The 21,571-nt window shown below is 38.2% G+C and overlaps 1 protein-coding gene across 1 annotated transcript in view; it reads right to left on the reverse strand.

Moving 5' to 3' along the window:
- The window catches only part of CDH11 (cadherin 11), a 528,216-nt gene that overhangs the window by 238,837 nt on the left and 267,808 nt on the right, over positions 1-21,571 (reverse strand). The window contains exon 8 of the mRNA XM_075434068.1: positions 10,979-11,084. The gene's annotated coding sequence lies outside the window, so the exon portion shown is untranslated. The remainder of the gene's footprint in view (positions 1-10,978; positions 11,085-21,571) is intronic.

Here is a 21,571-nt window from a genome sequence, read left to right on the forward strand (position 1 = left end):
TTTCCAAAAAACAAAATGCCACCAACCTGCTAGGATATAGAAGTTTCTTCAGCAGATTTAAGATGACTTCAGGTTCACAAGCAGTTTCAGATGGAACTTAAAACATTTTTTAAATTTAAATACATTTGTATTAAATATGTTAAATATAATGGAATATTTGTGGCAACCTGAATAAAACACTTTGTAAAAACTGAAAAGGGGTTGCAAAGGCATGAAAAATTCCTATGTTCTCATTTCATGTCACTGTACACAAAAACATGTATTTTCACTGATTTTTCAGTTTGTCTAGTAGAACTGAAAAAGCTTTTTATTTCTACAAATGAGCTAATACTTGAACAATAAAATGCTCAAACACTTTGATTACTGGGAGTACTATGACTCCATCCTCCATTAACGCACAATACAGTTCACCACTCAGTGTTACCGCTTTACACTGCAGAGACAGCCCTCCCAAAAAGATTCTCTCGGCTTGCAGTGGGACTGTTACTTTTTTGATCAAGAGGTACACAAATGGACCATCTGTGCACTACTATGAGAAACACTACTAATAGTGCAAGACCACAAAATTATCTGCTACAGTTATAGAGTGGGAGCCTAGACTGCAGACCTATCAGTCTCAGGACAAACCCAGCAAAGGATGAAATCCTTGAATCTATAACCAATAATATTTCGCACAGTTTTAGCTCCTGCTGCTGCTGCTGCACTGAATCTCCTCTCAAAACATCAGCTGCAGGAATACTGCGCATCTGCTGAGGCACTGCTCAATCACAAGTACACCAAATGCAAGGAAAGGTCGACTGAGCTGCCAACTTCTGCCATTTGAATGAACAGAAAAGAGAAAAGAAACATGATGGAAAAAGGAAACAAATGAATTTGCTTCAGTGAGGTCTCTGGGTCTCTGTAGCACTTTTCTTCAGAGACTTTTATTATTATGACCCATTTATTGAAGCAAATCTTGGGAACTCAGGAAATGTAGATTAATTCCAGGAATTGTCTGCCTCAGATTTCTTGTTCTTGTTTCTCTTTCTTTCCCCCACTTTTCTAGTCAACTACTTTGGTGTTTCTGTCAATGACAAAAAGATTGAAGTAAACTAGAGTGCCTATTTTACAAACTCACTTTGATTCAAGAGGATAGTAAGTACTTCCAAAAAGAGAAGTCTACCAGATTGATTAATCAATGCTCTTATTCATTAAGTGACTGATTGCTCCAACAAAGAAGAGATTTATACTACCGTCATGTAGGGATATTTCCTTCAGTTAGCCTGCTACTGAGGAAACTCACCAAGATTAAGAAAATACGCATAAAATATGTTTAACATCCACCCAAGAATACAACAGATTAACAAAAAAAAAAAAAAAAGAGATATCACCAGTTCCCAATACACTACTTGATTCATAGTATCTAAGACTCTAAAAACATCCTTTAACAGCTTTATTGCTTCTTCTGTTAGCTCGACGCCAGCAATACATTAAATTCACACATGGTAAATCCGACATGGGGCATTAAGAAAGAAAAGTGCATAGCAAGTCTAATTAGGCATTCAAAAAACAATTTGAGATATGCTTTTATGATCAAATAATGCAATATAAAACAAATATTTAAAACTTATCTTAAAACATAGCTACCCTGATAAGCATAATTTGGAAATCTTTAATGAATTCACCTCAATTAGCCTCTAATTAAATAGCTCATTAAAAGCTGATTTGAATATTGCTCCAGAAGAAATCTTCGCTTAACTGTTACAATAGAATAGGAAGTCGATAAAGCTAAGGTTAACACACATTTTGGAACAGTCTGAAAGTCATATTGTTACAGGGGAAAAGCACCCTCAACTTCTTATGACATACAACACAACATAAAATAAACACATGACAGATAAGCACTGGAAAACACAGGGGTTGGTTTATTTTGTTTTAATTCTGTCCAGAAGGAAAAAAGAACTAGTAATGAACTGATCCATCTCGAGTGTGTCAGCTGTCTTCAAAACTGCTTACAAGCCCTGTTCTAGCTTCTACTTTCAGAAAAACAGTGGTTAATTTTACCTTCTCTTTTCAGTGGCAACATCACCTTACAAATTTCCATACACACAAACACAGATGCATGGAGACATTTGAAAGAGCAAACACACACCCAAGGGTGTTTGAAAGTTATTGCACAACACAATGTGACTTGCGTGCAGGAGTAGTGCTGCAGTAGCCACCATGGCTTAAGGATATGAGGAAGGAAAGGTTAGTGCAGAGGTACGATATTTTTTTATTAAATTAATTGATCAGATGAGTGGAAAAATTCCCCTAATTGCCTAACACGTTACTTCAGTTGATCTCACAAATGATTTTTTTTTTTCCTCTACGACCTTCACTTCAAGTACAGCTCAAGGCTTTACATGGTTTCAGGTCAAGTTAACATGAAAACTTTGGTTAGCTTTAAGTGGGAAAGAATCAAGACCCAGAGAGAGGAATACAACAGAGCATGGCCAAGCTGGAGGCAGGAGAGACAAAAAGTAAAGTAGCATATGAAAGTATGTTTTTAAGAAGTGCACAGCATAGAACCATTTTTTTTTTCCTCCACTGAGAAGAAAACTAATGCAGGGACAAGACTATGTCATAGTGGCACAGCCTTGTGTTGAGAGTGATGTGTTGTTGCTTTACCTGGAAGATGTCACCAAACCTTTGGACTTGAAATTGCCTAAATCTAAGCCACATTCTGTCAGTCGTTGCAAAGCGTATAGAGCAAGCCAAATCATTTTCCATCCACAGAAAAAGAGCTTAGGAGCAGTTTTTGCCCGTAAGCTCTTGCACAGTGGCTTTAGGCAGGGTCTTCCCACCATTCTGCAGGCTATGCTCCTACAGAAAGGTCAGGAAGAGACTACCCTCAAAACAAGAGTTGACAGCAACTCAAATTCTTCACGTGCATGAAGCTGAAGCATTATTAGCTTATAAATCCAATATAATGCAAGAGTAAACACTAATAATATTGTTGCAAATATTAATAATTTAAATCCAATAGAACAAGCATCTCAAGAATGCATACATATGTTATGAACACCACTAATTCAGCTGAGCCTAAAAATACATTTTTGAATTATTTTGTTTACTTCCATCAATGATTAATACATATGGATAGACACTGAACAACTTATTCATATGGAAATAAGTAGTGACATTCCAGGCCCTCTAAGTGATCGATAACTTTTAACCAATACATGCACTTCCTTCTCCGTGTATCAGAATTCACAAGGACTCTCAGAGGCACTCAGGGACTAGGGAAACAAATATATTATAGCAACTATCAAAGCCCATTAAGCACAAACATTTCACCTCTGACTCAGAAAATCCATGGATCCTAGCAGGCTCATGAAAAAACCTGAGGAAGTGCCGATGCATCACTCTTACGCTACTCCCTACAACTCTCCTGATCACTGCAGGCAGCTATACTGGTCTGACACAGTCCAGTGGTCTCATTCGCTGTTTGGAACAGAAACAAATGTTAAATGCTGCATTTGAGTAGAGACAAATACAAATAAGCAGCTGACAACATGCGTCATTTCAAGAAGGTCAGTGCTACCAGGCAGACTAAGCCATCCCCTACGCAGCAGGCTCTGCACCCTGCTTGCACCCACAGCAAACACTCCTAAAGCGCCCGCTCAGCACCCAAGCAGCACTGTGCCATCGTATGCTGTTCCCAGGAAAAACACACACACACACACACACGGCTCTTGCTGTTCCATTCCACAAAGAGCAAGTGAAAAAGCCTTCAAGGAAACACGTTCCTTTTCTTCTTGTCAAGGTCAAGATCAGCATGAACAATACATCACACTGCTCACAAAATTCACCTTTCTTGTCCTTTCCTCCTCTCTTCTCCCTGTCCACTGAATTCAGGAAACATCCAAGAGCATGCAAAATCGCTCACAGGCAGCACCATTGCACAGCAATTGAACCCCTACACTACAACAACCTTGCAGATTTCGTTCCCCCCCACTCCGCCTGGGAGGGATTGATTACTTTAAAACACTTTGTATAGATTTGATATTTTCCTCTTTTAAAAGACCTTCAGGTAGATATGTCAACAACTTACACTGGAAATAGGAACAGAACTGGATTGTTAATATTAGAAAATTACCTGCCATCTGGACAGGCTTGACAGAAGATGATGTAAAGTTCAGAGAGAAATTCACAGTGCTTGATTATGAGATTGAGCTCAGTCATTCAGACACAGCCACAGATTTCTTTGCCTTCTGATCACTTCACAAATCACATTACCATAAATCACTGATATTTCATCAACAATGAATCGCCTTATGAAAAGTAATACAAAGCACAGACGAGTCAAACTGATTCTAACAACTATTACTCTTCTCAGCAATAAAAACTTCTGATTACAATGTGCCTTTCTCTGAGTGCACTTCAGATACAGGGGGCAGTTACGTGACTGAAGAATACCACCATTGGCTACAATGAATGTCTTCACAATTGTGTACATGCTTAATTAGTTATTTTAATCCATATTTCATTCTACTTGCAATACTGAAGAGCTGTAGTCAGATGTGCCTATAGCAAATTCACAATGAGGAGCTTTTAGACACACAGACACATACCCCTCCACCAAAATCCCCACTCACAACAACAAAAGGCTAAAGAGACTGGAAAAAACATAAATAAAAATCACAGCACAACAATTACTTGAAGACAAAAACAGAAAAGCGAAAGGAATATTCTTGACTCTTCTGTGCTATAGAACAATACACAGTAACCTTATTTTGCAACCTTAACAGTGAACTAGCAAGATGACAATCAAAATGTCTGATACAGCAGAGAGGCATAGATCGATAACCAGACACTAAGAGAGAATCTATATTAACCTTAGGAACTGAGACAAAACCTCTATCTACAGCTCTCCAAACACAAACCTATGCAGAAAAATAGGCAGAAAACACACAAGTTTCAATACCCTTAAATCTACCATATTCTTCCTTTTCGTAATTCTGTACAATAATTGTTTTAAAATATTTTAAATCCATAAATTAGTTTTCATTTATTACATACTCTTTTCATCCAACACAAACACATCTGATGCTCTCTTTACATAGCCTGACCATTTGACTCCACAGCTTCCTGCAAATCATCTTTTCCTGTCAGAGTTTTGTCCAGGAGGATTTTGGGTACTTTAAGTTTGCATTCAGGTGTTTTAAGGCCTGAACAGAAACAGTAGCTTCTGCAAGGGAAGATGCTTTCATACTGCATTTACCTTCAATCTATTTTGTGCATGAGCCCATGCCCAGAATTGAAGCTCATATGGGGCGGGTGGTGTTTGGGATGGGAGGATTGTAGCTGTAAGGTTGGAAAAAGCAGGCAGGAAGAAAAAAAAAAAAAAAAAAAAAACCAAACCACAAAAAGATGGGAAAATGGTTTCAGGCCAGGGTGGAATTTGGGAGGTTGTCACAACACAATGTGGGGGCACATGCTTCGGGGCAGAATTGCTGTTTCCTCTTCTTAGTGTCTGATATGCAGAAAAAAAAACCAACCCTACACTAAATCCATTTGCTTTATGTGGCTACATTGTTATGTTTCTAGATCAATAACCAGCCTATATATCTATTCAGCAGTACAAGTTGGACACTTAATTCTTTACAAGGCAGCTCTGCTTCAAAGGAAAAGGTAACAAGAAGCAGTAAGACCATCTAAGTAGGAGTTGTACCCATCATTAAGAAAAAAGTAGCGAGCATTTTAGGAAGAGACATATAACTGGACTGGGAACTCACTAAAGGTTACGAGTTCTCCTGCGCTTTCTGATAATATACTACACGTACTGCTGAAGGAGTGACCTAACTGACACAAAATATAGTTTGATGGATATATGGAAACATACAAGAAGTGTGTTCCACGGTTGTAAGTCTCCCATTACAGGAGAAATCATGCATAATCTCCCTATTATCACCACTTTTCTCGGCATAAAAAAAAGCAGACATCCAATTCTTCTCTGTTAAGGGCAAGATCCAAGAAGTCCAGGATTCATTATTTCAATGCTATTTTAAAAATACCTTGAGAAACTTTATACGTGCTTCTAGCATAGAGGACTGACTTTCCAAAATGCAGATAAAAAGTGAACTGAATTCCTCTGAACAATTGAGAGTAATCACTACACTGACACGGGCAATTCCTTCAACCATTTCAGAAGCAAATCCAAATTGTGCCTCCACCAGCAGCTCTAAGGTGATGCTGGAAGAGCAATTTCCTATTCCATTTCATTCTCATTTTTCATCTTATCATACATACATACACTGAAAATACATAACACTGTATACCTACATAACACAGAAAATAAAGGACCACATTCAAGGTTTTCTGGCTGAATTTGTTAGTCGAAGCGCTGAAATTTCCTGCTAATCTCTTCTTTTATAAATATTATTCATACAGGTTTCTTTTTTTTTTTTGTTTTTAATCTTCATGTGGTTGAAAAGAACGATGAAGAAGCATCCAACGATTATGGATCCCGATGGTAACCCAAAATAAATAGGACCCATAAAACATGAAGTATAAAGCTGTCATCTTGTGTGTATTAGTGAAATTTCATTGGCATGAGTGGAGGTATGTTACTGACATTTGAGCTCAGAATTTGGTCATGCATTTTTTTTTTTTCAGAGCAGTGCAACTAAGCCTGCTTTTTATGAAGCTTGTATACGAGGCAGTTGCCATTTTGTGAGGCAAAAAAATCAATACATTATGGAAGAAATGGAGACTTGCACGTTCTCTAGTTATTGAGGTTTTATATATCTCCTCTTTTCTACTTCTTTTGAAATTGCTCCCACTGGCATTGTAATATTCTTCATGACACCAAAAAATTATATTCTGTTTCCCCAAAGTTCTGTTTAGCAGTAAACACCTTCAACAGTTCTTCAGATTTGAAGAAAATACACTGCCGAACTGACACATCTCTGTTAAAATATGTCATGAGCAAAGATTAAGTCCTCATCATGAAAAAAGCAGTTCTTTGTAAAATGCTTAGGAGGATGAAGCTTTGTGTGTGACATACGTCACAGCAAAGCAAATCTGTAGGATTCAGGAAATATAACAATATTTTATTCTTCTAGTGACTGACAATAAATGAGGGGAAGAAAGGGAAATAACTTATATGCATTTATCTTGACACATCAGTTTTGGTGCATACGCTACTTTAAGCACTCAAAATTAAAATAAAAAATCTTATCAGACCTGTATCAAATGGATTTGTCAGTGCTTAGTTGAGTTATATTACAAATTACTGTTGCATGTTAACGTGTCTCTTGAGATTTACTTGTGTATCTGCAAGCCTCAATGAGTGAAATATTTTACTCTCAGCATCACTGAACTCATGGCATAACAATGCTACTTTTGCTACACTTCACTATCCCCAACTTTTTCCATCTAACACTACGTTGATATCATTTTTCATATCAACACAGTAAGGCTGCTAAGATTAAAGACAAAGTGAGATCATCACATGAACATAGCCTTGAAAGATACTGTTCCTTGTCCCCATCCCACCACCGAATTCCCATTCTCCTTGCTTCCCTTCTTTTGCCTCCAGCAGGGTCAGATGCTCAAGAGGAGCGAGAGATGCAACACTTGGCCAGGCATCTTTTGCATTGTTAAAATCTTTCTTAATAGAGTATTGGACTGAGTAAGTTTAAAGAGACAGAAACAACACATGTGTTCAAGTAGGCAGGCAGACTGCCATGAAACGGCCATTAGCCAAACCCAGTTCAGGCACCCTGTCAGACTTCAGGTGTTTGGTTCTCCTTTCTTGACGTGCAAGTGAAAGCTTTAGACATAAGCTTACCAAGCCAATTTCTAATGCACAAAATTCTAGTTACACAAATATTAGCAAAGTCCTTACAGGTTATAATACCTGTGTGTAAACAAGGAAAAATTTTAATATTAATTTCCTAAACTATACACTTCAAACCCTCTTTTACAGATCTTCTTTTAACATTTGGAAAAAGAAGTTCCAGTAACAGCAACAAAAGCATACCATTCCAGTGCAATTCATTAACAACACTTGTGCCTGCCATTTTGAAGCCTGGCTTCTCGCTTGCCTATCTTTCAGTTTGGCAGAATAAAGTATTATAGTATTCTTACATCTCCGTTCCTGCAATGGAACCACTGGCCTTCTTGTTTTGCAGAAAAACACAAGATACTCTCTCATCAGACAAAACATATCCTGAGCTTCCTCCTACACGCATCATCATGAAAGTGTGGCACCTTAAGTTTATTCAACAGGTTTGTCACCACCCAACCCCTGAGAAGAAAGTATTCTTAGTCTGAATACCAAAAAGTTACAAAAATATTAAGGTTTTTGCCATTATAGCAATGGTCCACACAGAAACATCAAAGGCAGAAGAAATACATTACTTGACTTACACACGCATCACCAGCTCCACGATGGAAGGAAAAACTCCCCCAGAAGCCCTGTCATATCTCACCCCAAACCTAACCCCTGCCTCAGGTGCTCCTGGAGCTAACACTTGCCTGAAGGCTTTTTACAGACAGCCCACAGCCTCTTTAATGTTTGACTTCTTAAAATAAAAACTACCTGGCATAGATCTGAAAAGTTTCTATATTCAGCTCACAGCAAACCAGACAGAAGTGTCTTTCCTTAGGAAAACCCATGGAAAACCTGTTCATTCACAAAGAACCACTACATTTTTGTGCCCTCTGCCAGGAACGTGCATAAACTGCATAACTAAACAATTTTTCACCAAAGGAGTTTTTCCTCCAGTCAGATGAAACATTTAAAGCAAGTTACTGCATGAAGACACACATGACTGCAGCAAGGGAGAGAATCTTACCCTAATCCTTTAAACCTAACCCAAGAGAAAACAGTTTATTGCCACTACAGAATTAGAAAAATTTCCATTCACTGCACATGCACAATTTTATTTGCACTTTTGTGTTTCATGACATAAACACTAGGTGACTTTGCCACTCCCTTTCTTCTATGTGTTCAGTAGCTATGCGTGTGCAAAAGGATTTCAGAAGGATTAGAGTGAGGGAGAAGACAGGGTGTCTCTGGTTAGAGGAACTTGTCCCTCCAGGGATCACATAACAGCTACATTTCAGATGGTTCCACTAGTCTATCAGTCTACAAAGTGTCTAACACATCCTACAACAGCACAATCAGCTTTAGCTGGTGATCTAGAACAGACCCACAAAAGAAGTCCGAAGGCAACAGGAAACTCTCAGTTACTAACACTTCAGGTACTTGGTAAGCTCATGAAAAACGATGCTGAACCAAAGCTCAGACCTCACAAAATCTGCACTTTTTGCATGAAAAATATACTTATAGGTACAGCTCTACCAGAAATTCTAGCATATTAACGCAGATCTGCTAACGAGTATTAAAGGCCAGATGTGTGCTTTAAAACACCACACCTAAAAAGCAGGAGAGAGGTAGTGTTCATTTGCAATCCTATCGACTGCAGCCTTTTAATTTACCTCACTATGATCAACTGTTTGTGTTTATCTCTTGAAGTGTCATCTGGTTCCCAGCCCAAGAACGTGAACAGTGAACTTGTCAGGGACAGGGAACACAACACTGAAGAATGTGAATAGCATTTGTTTTCCTACGGGACACCTAAAATCATGTCATCCATAGACGGGCAACATGCAAACAGACCCAAGCACTCCTCATATTTGGAAAAAGATTAACCAGTCTCTCTGCTGAGGTTCAGATAACCAGTTCCAGTATCAGTAATACAAAACCTATAAACCACGCCCCAAAATCTGTTGATCCACTACTGAAACACACATATATGTGGCTTGAAATACAGACTGTATTTATCTACAGTTTAGAACACGAAAATAAAAATTTGTAAAAAAATCCAAAGGGCAAATTTTTAAGTCAAACTTAACAAGAATTACTCTGTTTCTTCTAAAATTCTTGAAACCATGAACACAAAAGGCTGCCTGCCTTAAAAAAAACAAAACAAAACAAAAAAAACAACGAACAAAACACCACCAAACCAAAAAACCCAAATCCTTTTGTCTTAGTACACAATTAATCTTTTGAATACAAAGGACGCATTTTCCATTTTTCAACAGTTGAACAGCTTTTTTCCCCACCTCTCATGGAGACCTTTCCCGTACTTTGATAGCCTTGAAATGCTGCTTTAGTCTACTTCTCATTTTCAATGATTTACACATATTTCATTTCCTGATGTGCATTATTCCTGGCGCTCACTGAGATGAGGCAAGGCAGATATACAATAGTCTCTCTCTTTCCAAATATTGCTAGTGATTAACTGAAGAATTAGATTTCTGGTTCTGTAACAATTTCATTTTAAAAATCGATTTGTATGTTCAGACCCCATGCTTAGGGAATGGTTTTACTTGCTAGGAAACAGATATGAAAAGAAAACACTGACAACCCACTTTACTAATATTAATGGGGAAAGTACATAGTGGCTACATTCCTCAGGTACAGCATTTTTCACTCAATTCTATAGATCAGAAAATTAAAAACAAACAACACTTCGTGCTCTTTTGACTTCAGCCAAAGGTAGAGCAGCCTCAGAGCTCCCAACATCTGCCAAGCTGTTGCAAAGCAGGGCTCAGTGGACTATAAAAGCCTTGTCGGAATCCCCTCTACTGAGTTTGCCTCATCAATTGGCCCAGGACTGTCTCAAGAATTATTCCACCAGTACGATATTTCATTGTCTTGTGTAGGAAATTCCACTACATTCTTGTCCCAACATGAGCAAAGAGTAAAGCAGAACACCACCAGGCCCACTGTATCTGAGCAGAGTGTGAAATGGCCTTTATTGGGGCCACAAGCACATCATAAGCTTCATCCAGCAGTTAGGGTTTCAGAGCGAGACTTTCTCAGATTTGTACCTCTTCAAGAAACCAACTATTCCAGTTCAGCAAGAGGAAAATGTTTTCATATAATTAACTAAAGTAATAAAGCACTTACTATCCAGCGATGTGTTTTTCAACATCTTACCTTTAACATCACCAGCTTTCCGAACTAGGCAAAATATTCTTTTCCATTCCTCAAAGCAGGCTGCTTCACCTCCTCTTCCATGCAGCAAAAAGCACAGATGTAGCTCCTAGAAGATTTTACACGAAAATACAGTTCAGAGACATTATAGTTTATAACATTTTCTGACATTCCATGTAAGAAAAGGTAGGAGATCTCCCTCAAATCTTGGGCAACCTTACATAAATCAGGATGGTTTCCTTGAAATCCGAACTACGTGAATTTACATTCATAGGCAAGACCACAATTCTGATTTGAAATACAGTTGCTAATATGCAAAACTAGCTTTGCCATTAGTTTGAAAGTAACAATTTAAAAGACCTAATTCAAATGTTTTTAACAAATCATAATGCAACACAAACAAGGTTTAACAAACAAGTAAATTTTTTAAGCAGTGCACACTTTCCTTACTGAGGAAGACTGCAATCCCATTATGTCACAGATAATTCTGTTTACTTAGTTATGGAAGTTAGATGTAAACAATATAAAGCAACCAACAGATAGAAAAAAGTATACTTTTCTGCATAGAATATACACAAACTTATTTATGATATAAATAAAAACCAGAAAGTAATCTTGGTGAATTATATATATACATAATATACATAATGTGAAAAGAAAAACATGAACCAACATTTAATAAATCTTAGATATCTTTTCACAAAACTGATGAACATTCTCCTCTCCCTCCCTCCAACAAAAGCATTATGTTTGAAGTGAGTAAAATATTTTTGGATGTTTGGTGGTTTGATCAAAATCTCCCAAAATGTTCTCTTGTATCTCCTCCATTTCCTGTACTTTACACCCAGCACAACAAAATAGTAACTTCTGTTACTTCAGCTGGTAATAATTTAACAGCCTTGCTGTAAATTCTGTGACAACTTTGACAAATACAAGACAGGGTTGATGACTGTGGTCTGCTGAAGAAAAGACTAGTCTCTCAAAGTCTCTATTGTTTCTAATAATAAACAGTAGCAACGTTATCATAGAGTCACACAATAGTTAATGCCAAAGTAAACCTGAGTAAATAAGAATGCAGCATAGCTTTTATTATATTTACTCCCTAGCCTATAAGTGCCAAGTACCATACTACCTACAAAATATGACCAATTTGGGCCCAATCCAATAGAAGACATCTCTAGGCTCTTTGACTATGGCAACAAAACAGCTGGCTCAAAACAAGTCCATTTTATTCAGAGGAAGGGTCGTGGCTGCAGATACCAAGGTGTAGTAGGCCCACGGGGCAGCCAAAAGCTGCGGAGCAGATCGGGTACAAGGAGGGATAAAGCTCATGGAAATTCTGACCCGCTGCCGTCCAATGCCAGGTCCCACACATAACGTCAAACAATGACACTGCTAGTCCCCACAGTGTGCAGAACACAGAAAGGACTGCTTTACCTGCTTCTGTCTTTACATGCTTCTAAAATTAAAATCCATGACTTAAAATATTTCTAATGTATTTTTTGTACTCTCCTCTTCAGTTCCATTTTCCTCACTTACCCAAGTCACACAAAATTTTCAGTTACAGCCATTAAATACACAGTATTAACAGTTCTCCTATAGTCCCCCAATCTCAAGACTACCAGACTCTTTCTTAGGTCCACACAGCTGCAACTATTATATGAAGATCAGTTATAATGCTGTCTTATCTACAAGCTACAAAAATCAAGGAAAGCAAAATACAAAATCTTTTTCCAGAAAAGTACTGTAGCCCAGTAACCCACAGTGACAGAAGAAAACGCAATACATTCTCTGTCAGGTAATATGGGACTTGATGTAATTCTTACAATAGTGTTATCTCCAGGTTTTTAAAATGGAACTGGATAAATGCAGTAAAACTTTCTGTGATATGATGGCAAAATAGAAGGGCACCAGACCTCATAACCCCCAAATATTCTAGCCTCTGATTCTGTATTTTCATTTATCATCTTTAACTGGTCACCCTAAAAATAGCCTACACAAATGCTTCCAGATAAATTCTCTGGCAAGAAAGAAAAACCAAATGAACCAAACTTACTGGTTGGAAGACGCTGTGTTTTGGAAATCTGTTAAGATCTTGCCTATTGATAAAATCAGGTTTTGAACTACCAGTGGTAGGAAGTACATTATAGGAAAACGAGCCTTATAATTTTGAATGCACTCCTTTAACTATATCCTAAGATGTAAACCAAGCATTGCTAATGAGTTTAAACCTTGAGCAACTTTCCAATACTCAGATTTAGTTATGAAGCCAAAGTCTAAGGATATTTTTTAAAAAATGCATCAGAGATTGAAATTTGATATTTTTATCTCACTCCAACTGCAAAATAATTCATAAACACACACCCATGACGGAAGCCAAAAAAATCACGCATGCAACAAATGTCAGCAGCACAAAGAATTGTTTCTGCTAAAATAATACAGCCTGCAAAATTTCATACAACTGCAGCGCCATACTTTCAATAGAAGTAATTCTAAGTAAAGAAGCACAGAAAATTTGCACACAAAATAATCAGCAAAAAACGTACAGAGAGATTACAACAGGTAAGAAATGGCTTTTTAGTTTCAACTATATGTTAATAAAATACCGTATTACAGCAATATCCAACACCATTATTAAACAACGACGAGAGAGAAGACTGAAAGAAGGATATGTAAACACTAATGCAAAGGAGAGCGTGCGGGACTCCACGGCCCACTGGAGCAGTTCTCCCATGGGGCAGGAAGGCTGTTTTGGCTGTTGAGGGAGCACCACCACGGCCAACCCTTTTGGGAGGGTGCTGAGCAGAGATGCTGCAGCTCTGCCGCAAGATCTGCAGTCAGACTTCGGAACAGCTGCGTTCGAGCTGTGACTCAACCAGTTGGCTCCTACGGCCATGACAGGAGAGCAAGGAAAAAAAAAAAACACCAAGGAAAAAACCCAGCAACTTCCTACATTTATTTTGACTGCCAAAATTGTCATCATCTCAGTGTTTAAAGCAGACAGGCCTCCAAATACAACCAAATGGTGCAATACCTTCTAAAAAGTGCCAAGTACAAGAAAACGTCTTTCAGACGAAATAAAGTCGGTAACGACAAACACATGAAGCAAAACTTTGTAATGTGGTGATTAAAACTGAGTACTGTGCTTAGCATTCCAGAAAACGCCAGCACCAGACACAGTGTGGTTGGCATCCTTATGACTGTCAGCTTTGAAATTTATTTCCTTTGAAGAGGATTTCTGTTCTCCATCTACCAATAAAGATGATTCCTTTTTATTCTGTTGCTCCTAATGCAGTAGACTATCCCTGCCAGAGGACCACATGACCATATACTCATGCAGCTACATACTTTGTTTGCAAAAGGAGTTTTAGAGCATGCAGATTTATACTAACGCTTATTAACTATATAAACAGATTAGTTAGCTATATAACAATAGATGTTTGTAAGAAAGAGTTTGAAAAGGAAATCATATATTTCAAAACACGTAATTAATAGTTCCCTGGCAAGGTGGCTGTCCAAATTATCAAACAAGTGATCAGATTCAGAGGTGGCAAAAATAAGCCTGAAGTTCTTCTAATGTGAAGAACAATGAAATCTGACAGGTTTATGGCTTTGTTTTGTTTGTTTACAATATCTTTACTGTCATTTGGCTAATAAAGAAATTCTTCCAGGAGTTACAAAGTAGAGCTCTTCTAACTTCTTTGTTTCTCTGTAGTCTATTAATATGACCCAGAAGTTCCAGCAGGAAATAACTCTTAACAGCCTTTACTTAATGAGAGTAATAATTGAACATAACTTGAATTTCCAAAGTTTCTGCCGTTTCTTCCAAAATGCCTGAAAGTTTATATTGTAAGACACTCTGAACTGCATAGAGTGTTTTCAAGAGCACTTGGACTGAAATACAAAAGAAAAAAAATAAAAGAAAGAGAGAAACACAGTACAGCAAAATCCATCTTTCAGTCCAGGCATTTTCTGTGCACAGGAACCCTGAGAAGCCCTAGAAAGATCATACACATCCCAACACAGAGAAGAATCACTGTGTGACTCTTCAAAAGGATATGGTATATTTTTCTTGGCAGCAGCCTATGTTCAGGAACAGGACAAAAGTTCTTGAGGGACAGAAGAATCATATTTGATAAGGATTCAAATACTCAGTATGTGCCACTGCTTAAGCAATAGCAGAAGAAAGAACAGTAATCTAAAAAAGGCACTGTATTAACAAAAGTTGATAGAGAAATGTTACATTGTTGAAGATGAGAATATAGAAAATGAAATGCATGAATTATTCAGGTAAATGAACAGTTACTAGAGAGACTCAAAATCTCAATTAATTCTAGAAACATTTCTATTCTTTTAGCAATTTCATTTTTAGGCTACAGGAGTGCTTTTAGTGTGACGCAAAGACCACTACTTGCTGCAAATAATACAGGATTGAGTGAACAGTCCAAAACCGCAATACACAACTATGAAATAGTAATTTTGTATTTGGAAGAGAAAAATTACTCCACTTTTTTATGTTCCTCAGTCGCTAACTTTTTTTGTCTTTTTTCCCCTCTGTGTGTTGGTGTATGAGAGTGTGTGTATATTTTTATAAATTCATTGACTCACAATGACTAAACAGAACTCTTTACAACCTGTAGACAATTAATAGGCACAGTCTGGACTATAAAGTGTATACCTGTATCTTACAAGTCCATTAACATACACCTTCTTCATTAAAGACAAAACCATTTGTGACAAGGCCAAACAGAAAATCTGCCCAAATCTGTCAGGTGACACTATTTTAAAAAGAACATAGCAAAAATCCTGTTGAGCTAGTACAGAGAAAAACTCAGCAACTTCAAATGAGTTCTACTGCAAGATTCAGGACATGCAGAAATTTGATGTGATGCGAGGGCTACAATCATGATTAAACAAAAAGTATACTCTTTGACAAGTGCTACTGGAGCAATTGTCCCATTTGATGCTATTCTGTGTATTTACAAATTATGCAACAGGCTGTTTACTATGTATACGTGCTTGGAAAAATGCCCAAATCATCAAGACCATATGTTCTGCTTGTGTAAATTTGTGTAACTTCACAAATCTGTTTGAACATATCACTACAACCAAATTTTACTTCCCCAGTAAATTAGCCTAAAATGTACAGGCTTTAAAGGATGACTCGTTCATCTCTTCGGGAGAGCGAACAATATGCAGTCGCTGGGCTGTAAAAATGAGTGATATAGCATATGGGCATGTGAAACAGTTCTCTATGAAAGAGGCCCTTTGTTTTGCGATGATTAAATGATTAATGGTCACAGAACTGTGATATGGATCACTAACAGTGATTCAGGACGTGTTTAAATCAGTACGAAAGTTGTTCACACTTTTAGCACCATAGTGTAAATCAGGGCTGTTTTTCCAAAGCTCTTTTCTGAGCTCGAGCGCATGGCAACAACCCCCAGGACCAGCTAGGCTCCGAAGAGCAGAACTGTGCAATTTAACCCAACACAGCTAGGGTTACAGTCCCCTGGCAGATTTGCATACTGAAGTGTAACAGAAATAACTACAAGTTTCAGCAGAAATCATGTACAGTTTCCTTTAACCCCATAATAATTCCACAAATAAGCAGTAAAATTTGCACAGCAAAGGGATGGCACTCAACTATTACTTTTGTAATGTACACTGCTTATGATTTACTTCAAGACTATGATTAATAATAATCTCTATTCAGACATTACCTGATAATTTCTTCTCCTCTGCTTAAAAACAAAGTCCATTTATAATCACAATGTGGAAATTGCAATGAAGAAAAACACTGGCAAACAATGATCCAAGAACTATTTCTCAGTGAGTTTTCAGATTTTGCTAACCAGTTTTCTGATGGAGCAAAGAGACTCATCCTCAGCCAGTCACCACACTAGGCTCTCAGTTCTACAATGCCAGCTTTAACTTTTTGAGTTTTCCAAATTATTCATGTAAGGCAAGACTCTACAGCAGTTTCACTTGACAACACATCTGCAGGCTGAACAACAAAGCAGACTTAGCAAGTCTCAACAACTTGTGCTCTCCAGCCTTTGGAGGGGCACGGGCAGCAGGAGATGCAGGCAACAAATGGTGTTAGTGCAGGCTCCCGGACTGACAAGAACGCAAGGAAGAGGCAGAGCTCTTGGTTTTACTCAGCATCCTTCTGCACCTGAATCTCAAATGGGAAATGCCAGAGTCCAGGATAATGTGAAATGTGTAAAAAGCACTACCGTATCAGTGGCCTCATGTTCCATTGTAAGAGATTTATCTGGTCAGCAGATTAGATGGCAGGTCTGGAAATCTCTCTGCCACACCAGAAAACCGGGCAGTAGGTAGTGCCCGTTTGTGTTTTCACCTCAGCTACAGGGCTCCTGACTTTATGACCAAAATGTCATTTTGCTTCTCTAGCCCCAGCTGCTAGCAGAGACCAGTTATCAGCCTCACATACACTGCCACAGAACATGAGGAACTTCTCCCAGCATAAAAGAAGTCACAGAACTTTTATGTCCGTGTCTGATTACATTAATAACCTACAAGTTGGCTTCGCTCTGAGAAGCATAACTCTTTTATGGCCTGTAGTTCAGAAAGCTCTTTGGATCTGGAGTAAGTGATTACAAAGTCAACCAACCAGGTTTCTGTCTGGCTCAGCTGTACCAAAGCTCCTAACCAGGCTGCTGGTTTTGAATTATAGCTGGTTTACCCCTTCTCTTTATATCTTTGTGGCCAATTTTGTGACAGGCTTTTTACTCGTTTAAAGCATTCTCTGGATTGCAGATGGTAAAAGCACTTTTCTTGCAGTACCTTTTCACATCCTCCTACTGAGACGTTTCTGAGCTAGGAAATATGAAACAAAGGATGAGTCCTGCTGTCAATTAAATAGCTGGAATTTAACTAGTAGGAAGTTTGCACATCTGTTTCTTTGTCTCCGTTTCTGCTGCTTGTACTACTGCAGAGATTATGCACTGTGTGAGTCACGTTGTAACTTCTAATATTAACAGCCTGATTTCCCACACTTGTTGGTTTTTCCTCTAGAAGCATGAATTACAAAAGACTTCTCCTTCCCCTTCACTTTTGAAAGCAATTAAAACCAACTATTTAACAAATCACTAACTGCCAAGAAGTGTTCAAATTAGATCTTTTATTTTCATGGCTGCCTTGCTTTTGATTTGGAACAAAACCAATTGGCTTTGGGATGTCTCCTCAAAAAAAGACACTTCTACTAACATTTCAAAGTATTGAAAACAGTAAAGCAAGAAGAATTTCTAAAGATGTATTCTTACACCAGGTATTGTTTGGATTTAATTCAAATGTCATGTTACTAGACTCTAAAAGATAGATGGAGGTTTGCAAATATCATTCTTTCCTCATTATTCAAAATAAACGTTGATGCAGAGCAGAGGCAGGAAAGAGAATGGAAGGGAAAAAAATAATTACTCACTTTTTATTTCTCAATAGTCTGGATAAGATGGATTTGTATGTTTTGGCTTTCAGTAGCAGAAATAGAATTGCTATATAAACGTCAGTTTGACAGGGAAAATCCGACAACTTGCTCCCCAACCCCCATCACTTAATTCTGATTATTGCCAGACAGAGAACTGGCTACTTCCAAATACCACTTTCAGAAAGGTTTCATTGTCAACGGGGGAAAGGGGCTCCCTTTTCCAATGGAAACACTGTTATCTTGCAACAGCTGTTTATAGTTAACTACAGCCATACTTAAAGCCTTTAAAGTCTGCTTCTTGTTTAGTCTTGTATGTACGGGAAAGGCTTTTCGGGAGATTAACCCCTTGTCGTCTGTTAGGGCAGCACTAGGCAATTGAATCAAGAGCTAAAATAGGCTTCATATTTGACGGGGCGCAGTGCTCTAACCAAACCTTATGCATAAAACCTCTTGCGTTTTGTTTGCCTTACTCAGCAGTTAAAACTAATGAAAGGTTAAAATTTCCAGAGCTAAGTCAGCAGAAGCCTATCCAAAACCATTTACACAACCCTAAAAAATACACAGTTTAAAGCATTTTGAGACCAAAATGGTGAGACTAGAGGAAGAAAAGAAATAAGTGAGCTCTCTTGGGTTATTTTCCCTTCCTCCCTGAAGTAAAAAAAAAAGCTGCTGCATTCTCAGATTTTCATTCCTTTTGATATCAAACTGCTCCTTGCAGATAAATAACAATGGTTGTTTAGGATTCTTTAAAAGAAATGGAAGGAGTTTTTTTTTTTTTGCCAGCAGTACTTCTCTCCTGTTATTTCTTACAAATCTCAGCAGAGAACAGTATCACTAGTCAAGCTACTCCACACCATTTGGCCGAATTGTAAGAACGCACAGAAGGAGGCGGTGAAGGCTTACTGCAATTAAAATGTGCTGCTACTAATGGGACATGACAAAGGGAACTGGGAAAGCAGGAATGCTTATGTGCGCACTGCCGTATCTGCAAGGAAGCTACGGTTTAACTGACGATAGGAACACTTCAGTACCACCCATCGCCACGAACAAGCTGGCTGTTTTTCAGCAGGGCTGAGCACAGTTAAGATACCGGGTTTTTAAGCGACCCTAATTCAAGGCTAGAAGACCCAGCGTTCCTTACAGTATTTCAAACAAGTTCAAGTTGCGCTATGAAATATTCAGCACGTCTAACTTCACCCTCTAGCAGCTTCCAGCAACTTTCAGGAAGAGGCGTGACACTTGACAGCTCTGCTTCCAGCGTAACCTCTACAGCTATATACAGATGGGAAGCAACAAGAGGTTTAGCATGGTTTAGCTGTTCCTGTGCCATCTCTTTCCATATTCATAAGTTACACTTTTCAAATGATGCATTTTTATCAAGGAGACCTTGTGCGGCACAATATGCCTAAGAATTCAGGCACGCTCCTGTTACTGTAATAACGCACAAATTATCTTGAGCATGCAGCTGAAAACAAAGAGCAAGTTACATTTGTTAAGCTTGCGGACTCAATATGACAAATAAAGAAAACTGATTAAGTCTAGCAGGTTTTTTCTAATTATTTAATTATAATATTCAACTGATTTTTAAAATTTTTCAGTACTCCCTCCCATCCTCTCCACTACAGCTGTCAGGCAAAGAGCCACAGATCTTATTCATCAAATTAGACCAAGTTATTACGGTTTACTTCCTTCCTGTGCTCTACTCTCTAGAAGAGCATCAGAAAACAGCTAGGTTTACTAGCCAACACTGCCACTGCTTTTAAAGTTCAAAACTATCTTGGGTCATTTTGCATTGCTTATTCTTCCTGAGAATTATTTAATGGGTCAGCATATTGTTCTGAACACCTAGAAGTCTTTATTGTTTGAAAGTTTTCTTTCATAACCTGGAATTTGCCAAGAACAAAATTCTTGGGTTGTAAGATTTTTAGAACCGGCTAAGCTGCAATCAGGCTGGCTGCATATACCCATCACACCACAGTGGTGAGAACGCAGCGGATGTTAGATTGCACAGAGTAGCATGCCGAGCTGACGTGAGCTGTAACATCCCAGCCATATGCTCAGCAAGTATGCTATATTTTGTGTTGCCAAAATAATCCCAAGTGGGATATGTATGCCTCAAAGTCTAACGCAAAAGAGTGCCGGTCTCTCTCGCTTTCCAGTGTCTTCAGTTGTAGCCAAGCACATTTTAAAAGCTCAACCCTCACATTTTAAAATTACCTTTTTCACTATTTGCCCAGATAAACAATGCAAATTCTCTAGGGAAAAAATCCAACCCAACAAATGCGATCACATGTGAATGCACCTCTATGCAGGAAGAGAAATTCACATTTCTACCGGGAGTTGAAACAACACCCCCAAAACTGGCCTCATGTGTCCAGTACAGGTTATCATTAATGCAGAACACTGGTCTGCAGAGAGAAATGTGTATTGACACATACAGGCCTGTTCTGTATTCACAAAAGATTGTTGAGTTTATACCTCAACATTAAAAACACAGCAGAAACAGCATCTCTAGTTAAAGAAAGCAGCAATCTCTTCAGCCTAAAACACAGCTATGATAAAAGAAAAACTATCTAGGGCAGCTACAGAGTTAGGAGCTATAAGCTATCAAACATGACTGACTTTCTTCTGTTGCCTTGTTCTTGGGTTGCCTCAATTCAAGAAGTTAATTTTCGTTCTGCTGTTTTCTTGATTTGGTATCAGCTGAAATTCCTCTGTATAAAGGAATTAAGGGCTATGTTCAAATAGTGCAAAACTGAAGAAAGGGGTTTGTGATTCAAGAATCAACACCAGCTAACACTTATTTAGCTGAGTATAGAGAACATCACAAGTAAGCCAAGATTATGCTAGAACGTGGACTTTTAAAGCTATGGGTAAAAAGCATAGCAGATTTTCCGTAAAATAATGAGACATGAGCTTTTTTTTTTTTAGTACAATAAGAAAGATTCGAAGAATTGGCCTTCAGTATGACAAAGCGCTGAAATATATCATACACCCAGAGTGCAAGCAATTGAATTGTTCCCAGAAATTTCTTTCCAGAAGATAATAGTAAGGCTGCAAGACAGAGGCTTTCCTTTGGTTTTACTTAGATTAGTTAGACTGATGTCAGGCTGCCCAGATGGCAGGCTCAACTACCAATTTCTTTT

This window comes from Opisthocomus hoazin, chromosome 12, assembly GCF_030867145.1.
Source record: "Opisthocomus hoazin isolate bOpiHoa1 chromosome 12, bOpiHoa1.hap1, whole genome shotgun sequence".
Lineage (NCBI taxonomy): Eukaryota > Metazoa > Chordata > Aves > Opisthocomiformes > Opisthocomidae > Opisthocomus > Opisthocomus hoazin.